At 35.5% G+C, this 7587-nt stretch overlaps 2 non-coding genes across 2 annotated transcripts; both read right to left on the bottom strand.

Annotated features, from left to right (window-relative positions):
- Positions 1-1191: 1191 nt before the first annotated feature.
- Positions 1192-1263, bottom strand: Trnam-cau. The gene has a single exon. It is a non-coding gene; the product is annotated as a tRNA-Met (tRNA).
- Positions 1264-1780: 517 nt separating this feature from the next.
- On the bottom strand, positions 1781-1852 carry Trnam-cau. The gene has a single exon. It is a non-coding gene; the product is annotated as a tRNA-Met (tRNA).
- Between the last annotated feature and the right edge of the window lie 5735 nt (positions 1853-7587).

Below are 7587 nucleotides of genomic sequence, written 5' to 3' on the forward strand. Positions count from 1 at the left end.
TGTTCATAAAGAAAAATACTTGCTCTATAAACAAATTGAATTGTGCGAAAACTATTGCACCTACAGCGCCCACTTTTGGCACACTTTTAAAGTATGACAAAACCCTCAACTTATCATAGGTTTTATAAAATTTTAACAATAAATGCGATATTTATAAACAAATTAAAAATGGGCACTTTTCTTGTTTTTTTTGCAATAACTTTTTTGTTTATTAACCGATTTTAATTTAACAAGTCTCATTTTGTAGATAATTTTACTCTCTAGAAGCTGTCTGTGAATCGCTTTTTGCTAAAATTGATGGTTTTCCCTGTAAAGTGAAAACACTGTTTTCCTTACTTATTTGTTTAAATAGAAAAGATAGCTAATAAATTTTTTTGACTCACGAGATGAGAGATGTCTTGTATTATGTTCTTTTAGACAATTTTATATAATAATATCGCGGATAGGAATTTTTTCGAGTTTCTCTTTTTTTTTCGCTAATTTTCCTGGTCTAATACTACATTTTCTGAAAAAGACAATGTTATTCTCAGTCAGGTAATAAATAATTTTTTTATATGTTTGCTGATATATCTTCTTCGATTTTTCTGGTAATAAATTACACTCTATTTGCTTTGCTGATTCAATAATTTCTGGCGGAGTTAAATGTGAATTCTTCCATCTCAAATTACAAATAGTTGTTTTTATGGATTTAAATAGGAACAATATGGCGATTACTGTGTACCAAAGTTATTTACTTAATAACCCTCGTCTCGTAGACGACCTGATGAAATTATTATTAATGAAAGAAGTATAATACAAGTTTAATAATATAAAATAAATAGCTTTGTTTGCTATTATGATAAAACTAATTGTAAGATTGATCGTCGAAAAAATTATGTGTTTAACTTGGCAGTGGCTGCTTTAGTAGACTCGGCTGCGCCTCGTTCGTTAAATACCAGCCGCGGAGTTAAATCATGTACAATTAGCTCCTATGTCACTTTACCGAGCCTTAGAGTGATCGAAAATAGAATTTTCTAGAGCGGCTGCACAAAAAATTTGTTTTAAAACAATTGGAAACTATTTGTCAAGAAAACATGCCTTTGGTAGAATGAATTTTTAATTACAACTTCTTTTTTAAAAGTTTTAATGCAATATACTTGTAAAGACATATTTTTCTAGTGATTTAAATGTAAATAGAATAAAAAAAAGTTGTAGCAGAGCGTGGTTTCGATCCACGGACCTCTGGGTTATGGGCCCAGCACGCTTCCACTGCGCCACTCTGCTCTTGGGAACTTGTATGCTATACAGGTATAAAAATAGAGACTATTCGTTTGTTACCAAAAAAATAAAAGTAAAAGTAACAAATTTATTTCTTGAGTGTGTTTCGATTTCTGTTAGGTACTCTAAGTACCTTGTTTTATTTATTGTAATTTAATTAAATGGTAATATAAGAGAGCAACTATTCAAAAAGTCCAAAAAACATTATTAATTTAATTCGATCTCAACATGAATATTTGCTTTATTACTTTTATTATTATTAGAGGTTGCTCTGACTGCAAGGAACATAGCAATCCGCCGAAAAATAATTCTTTCACCATAAATGGAGCTTCAAAACAAAATATAGTCCTATAGATTACTCAAAAAAAAGACATAAAAACGATTTTTTTGTTCCAATTAACTGAAATGTCTTTATAATGCTCTAGGATGGTAAGTAATTGACTAATATCCGGTAAAAACTTCAATATATAGAAAGAATAATATAATTTTAATATGCGTACCACAAAATTAAAAAAAAAGTAAGTAGCAGAGCGTGGTTTCGATCCACGGACCTCTGTGTTATGGGCCCAGCACGCTTCCACTGCGCCACTCTGCTGGTGTCCACAACTTTCCGACAAACCGTTCAGAGATAAGATTTTTTTAACGCCTTTCTTGATTAAAATCGAACACATTTTTGTGACACATCTACGATCACCCCATTTGCCGCACCTTTCCTTAATCTTCCGCCACCTTTACACTTTTTGTAGGTCCAAAAAAGCGAGAAGGACCCTATCAAAAATCCCACCCTTCATTTTCCACTAACTAAACAGCGTAAAATTGATTCTTAAGCCGGAATATCGTCGCGACGCGAGGAAGTAGGAGATACCCTGCAAGAATCTGGCTTAGCCCTCGGGCCAGATATTGAATTTGGGTAATCCAATAAGGGAATCTTCAGCCGAGGCCTAATAGGGCTCAATAAGAACCGGAGTGTATGTGAGAGATAACACAGGCTTGGAATACGATAAAGGCGCCGGAATGCGAACTATGAGGTAGAATTGCTTCGGAAATGTGAAGGGTTCGTTCCGCCCTTCCGGGATATGCCCGCGTGGTTTTTGTGTATGATAAATAAACCGGGCGTGGGTTTTGATTAAGAGATTTCTGGGGGTGGTTCGTTTGGAACGTTTGTAATATAAAAAAGAATCGGTGGGTATTGAGAAAAAAAGTTTGAGGCCTCTGCTGGAAGGTGTAAGGCTATGTACAGGGTGTACCATTGAAAACTTTGCACCCGGATTATTTTGAACTACGTTCCAAAATATTAAAATTGTCGCGACACGTCCATTTTGTTTTCGAGGGGGACACATTTTAACGTTAAATACAGACTCGCCAGAACAACCCCTTCGCGGGGGCGCATTCAACTATCGTCGAACAAAACGAATAAGAATAACCCCGCCTACATTATGTTCTTTTATCCCCCTCCCCCTTGTAATTCCCCCAGAACAACGTCTTAATGACACCAATTAGTTTATAACTAAATTAAACACTCTCGCTTGCAAACACCCCGCCAGCTAGGGGTGGGAAAGGGGAGCATACAAGAAGAGGTTAATTCGTTTCCAAATAACCTAATATCGCAAATTGACGCAAACTTCTTGAATAAATATTGCTGGATCGGAGTCGTAAGTGTATTTCAAAGCCGCCTTAGTGTGTTCTCTTCAGAGGAAGGATCAAACTACGTATTCCGACCTAAATGTATCCAATTAAGGACCAATAAGAGACACTAGAATTTTCGTTTATCATTTTTAATCGATTTGGACAATTACACGAGAGATATTGTCTGCATTTACTACATTTTTAGTACTCTGGGAATTGAAAAAATTAATATAAATAACCTTTTTCGAAAAAGAATGCCAGCACAAAAAGTGTGTAGTATTTTTTATGTTATTTACCTTGAGACTAAAGTGCTGTCTAGAACATGAGTTTTGAATAACCTCTCAAGAAATTCAAACATACACTTTAGTTTTTTAGTACATACATAGTGTATGTAGCTACTAATTCGTTCAACTAAATTGATACATTTTAGTTTTCACTTTCAAGATGCACTTTAGTTCTCGAAAGCAAGGGCTAAAATGTGATATGTACCTCTGATAATCCAGGAGTGCAACAAATAGTATAATACCTAACTAATTTCTTATAGCTACTAAGAACTAAAGTGTAATTCCGAAAGGAATTTGCATTGTAGTCGTTTTTGGCATACATTATATTTAGTTACTATTTTTTAAGATTTAATCCACAAAATCTTAGTTACCCAATAAATTAAATAGTTAGAGTTTTTTTTGTGTATCTATGGACTAAAGCGCAATCACAAGGGTGATCTTCCAATAAATTAAAAGAAGCACTTTAGTTTTTTTTAGTACATCTCTGTCTTTTGACTTAACCCTTAAACGCTTGCAAGTACGTTTAGTCTCTCGGTGAAGTAAGTTGATACGTTGTAGTCCTCATATTCGAGAAGCACTTTAGTCCTGGAAACATCCACCAATACAAAAATAGTACGTACTTGAGATTAGTGGTCTTTTTGGTATATTTGACGAAAGAGTAACTAAATAGCCACTGTGTAATACTCACATTCTTTTTAGTATTTGAAAATGAAGACTAAAGTGCATAATAACAAAATATATTGTATACTGTATAACTAGGGACTAAAATGCAATCCTGATGGTGAATTTTGAATTAAGAAATTAAAAGTTGCACTATTTCTTTTGAGTTGGAACTAAATTCGACGAACTAAACTGACGTTTTTAGTCCCCACGTTTAAGAAACACTTTAGTCGTCGAAATTAAGGACTAAATTAAAAGGCAGCGATAATTTACGGTCGCAAAAAAGGGGTTAACGACCCCTTCATCGAGGCACACCCCGTACAGGGACGGAACGAGCCGTAATTACACACACTTTAGTTTACATACGCGACATATGTGGGCGGAACAGTCGGCATAATGCCCCGTTATCCTGTAATGTCCTGCGTTGCCGGCTGAGTGCAAGACCATGTATCAGCGTTAGTTACGACATTTAACTTTGCCCCGCCGTCGCGTATAATTTCAAATAAACACCGGTGGGGAGTTATTGCGGAAAGTTACGGTCTTTTTTGTTTAAGAGGAGTTATTTTATTGCTACCCTTGAGCCTTCCGCTCGACTCGGGGTTGGATAAAGGCACTCGGTAAGCCGCGGGGGCGGGGGTAATTGCGGTCTAAGCGAGAGGAAAAATTATATTTTTGGGATATGTCGCCGTGGTGGATTCTTTAAATAGTATTGAGCATTTTTACCGTAAAATGTATAAAGAATCCCTGTATAGTAGCCATTAGGGTCAATTTTTAATCTGTCCCCAAAGCTCAAAGCCGAAGTTCGTGATCTAAATAATTGTTTTTAAAACCTTTTCTACAATTCCTTCAAGCTTCCAAGTCAACAGCGTTCTGGAATTATGCCGCCTGCACTCCCGTTCCTCCCGAAGCGACAACTCAATCGAAAAAGCAGACCGATCAGGCATCTGGCGTGCAGCCGAAGTATCACGTCCCAGTGTTATGGTGTCCCATTTAACATTTCCCGCCTAGCTTTCGCTACAATATTGAATCTGACTGGTAATAAATGGGAGCTGGAGCGCGAGCAGCGCCACCTGCTAAAAGAACGATGGGAGTTTCCTCTTATTAGTTCGCCCGTCGTCTTATAATGGAAAAATTGACTAAGGTCTAATAAAGTATCGAAATACGTCGATAGAAAAACGACAGCACTGCAAGAATGCGTTTAGATGAGGAAGGAATACCTTCTGGATAAGACGGAGCTTGCTTGACATTTTAATTTTTAGTATTGGGTATGGAGGTCAGTCCAAAATTCGAAATTATTACATAATATATAGTTCTTTTCATATATATTGTAGAAATAAAAAACTCTCTTATATTGTCGATAACGATAAAAACGGGGTCATAAATACTTGTCTGCTTAGCAAAACAGGGTCGTATTTAGGTAAAGTTTACAGAATATATGTAATATTTAAGTCTCCATTCTAACAATTCACAACAGACACTACTACACAATGGCTATAAATTGAAAACAATTGCAGCGAATTACAAAAGTTAATTTTTGACCTGCTTTTTGAGGTTAGGAAATTCCTTTGACGGAATAGCTCAATTCTGACACCAGATTCGTGATCAGGAGGCAAAAATACTACGGATAACAGTACGGATAAGAACAGACAACTTTTTTTTTGTGTGGCTGTGGTTAGCTACCTATGTAGATATTTAATAAGATAATAAGTATCTATTAAATTACGTTTTATTATAAGTAAGTTGTTTTTTATTTACTTTAAATTATTACCTGCTTTGTCCTTGCCCCTAAAGCAACACACTGACATCAGTACATAGTACGCGGATAGTGGCCCGCGTACTATGAGACGCGTACTTTAACCGCATGTAGCATATTGTAGGCAAGTGTGACGCGCCTACTAGCAAAGAAATTCTGGCCTCATTGTGATGGGGACTAGTGGGGAGTAACAGTGTACAGGGTATCCCGAAATTAATGGGACACAGAGCAAGGGTAGATTCCTTACATCAAAATAATGCGATTAAGCTAAACTTACCTTGGTCCATTTGTGGCTAATAAAAAAGTTACAGGGCGTTAAAGTTGAAATTTTGAATTCGAAATTCTTAAAATTCTTAGAAAGTTTTCAAAGAATTCTTTTGAAAATTTGGATTAGGGGGTTTTCTGGAACGAGAAAAACGAATCCGTACTTAATTTTGCTGTAGACGCTAGAGGGCGCTACGAAATGTACTTTTGGTTGATAAGAACTGGTTATAACTTTTTTATCAGTGTGTGTACGAAAGTTTTAATAGAAAAATATTGTTCTCCTACCTATTTTTCACAAATAAGGGATACTTGTTTTATGTCGATAAATTTAACCGTTTTCGATTTATTTCTTGTTTTTCTATTGGATGCAATAAAATAAAATACATAATTTATTAAAACTAATGAACTACTAAAGTGGTCACTTCTGCTAATTGATTACAGGATAAATGTTGTATCTTTTACTGATTGTTTTAAATTGAAAATGTGTTTTTTTTTTCGTAAAAATCTAATCTTTTCATAAAAAAATGTTAAATAACGAAAGAAAGAAAAAGTGAAAGGAATATTTTTTTAATTATAAAAATTTAATGTAGCCACCTGAATGTAATTAAATTATTATTAAAAATAATCTTTAGTTTTTTACGTAAGTAACTACAAACTTTTATTTTATTTTATATCACTGTCTAATAACACGAAATCTGGAATCAGTAAGTTGAATAGTTTACAAGTTAATATTTAGCATCTACAGTGATAAATTCAGCTTGCCGAAGCAAAAAGTCACGAAATGGTAATTTCCCAGCTTATTTTCCTGGCCTAGGAAACCAAGAGTCTAAAGTTTACTGAAATATTTGTTAGAGCAGCGGTCCGCAAGGCCTACTTTGATTTAGATTAGGATACAACTTACAACGCACGGTGTGACGTCACAGTCCTCGTGCGTCGTTGGGTTTGATAGCTAATATTCAAATAAAGACGATGTGAAAATTTATAGATAATCACTGTTAGACTGCTAATGTTTAGGGCCTCTCGCTACCGAAGAGAATGAATAATTGAAGTTATTTTATTTTCCGAAATTTCGAAACATTGGTAAAATTTTATTTTTCCGCTCCGCGCCCGATATGAGTCGCACATTTGGAGGGTTTTGTGGCCCGTGATTAGCTCTTTGAGGGTTTGTTTAGTAATTTTGAGCGAAAATTCGCTCGATCGGGGCTCATATTACGACAATAGGATGTATTAGTTGTTCGATCGTTATACAGATTACAGAGACTCTCACGTACAGACATCCCCTTAGATTAGAATGATTTCGACGCGGGCAATTACCATATTGCAGCATGGGAATTGCTAGTTGTGGCAGTGTTACAAATGATTATATTGACCGTCGTTGGGTAATTGCTATCAGCACCTTAATACAACAGCTCGTGTTTCCCAATGAATTCGACGTCATGGAGGACGACGAAATTCGATCTATCGCCGAACTGACAACGAAATTGGTGCCGATTATGTCGCGTTTACCAAACTACGATAACATAAAATATTTTATAATTTGTAAATATATTTTTTATTCGTTAAAAACCTGATGAAACTGACTCTATTAAAACATTGTTACCACATGCTGTTCTTCTCAGCCACTTCATCACCGGCTGCACCTTTTTCTTTGGAAACTCGAACCGTTGGAAAACTTCGCCTTCCTTTTTCGCAAATTGTTATTATAAGTTTGGGAAATTGCCACTAGTTTAGTTCTACTCTCAT

This window comes from Anoplophora glabripennis, unplaced genomic scaffold (genome assembly GCF_000390285.2).
Source record: "Anoplophora glabripennis isolate ALB-LARVAE unplaced genomic scaffold, Agla_2.0 scaffold116, whole genome shotgun sequence".
In the NCBI taxonomy this organism is placed as follows: domain Eukaryota; kingdom Metazoa; phylum Arthropoda; class Insecta; order Coleoptera; family Cerambycidae; genus Anoplophora; species Anoplophora glabripennis.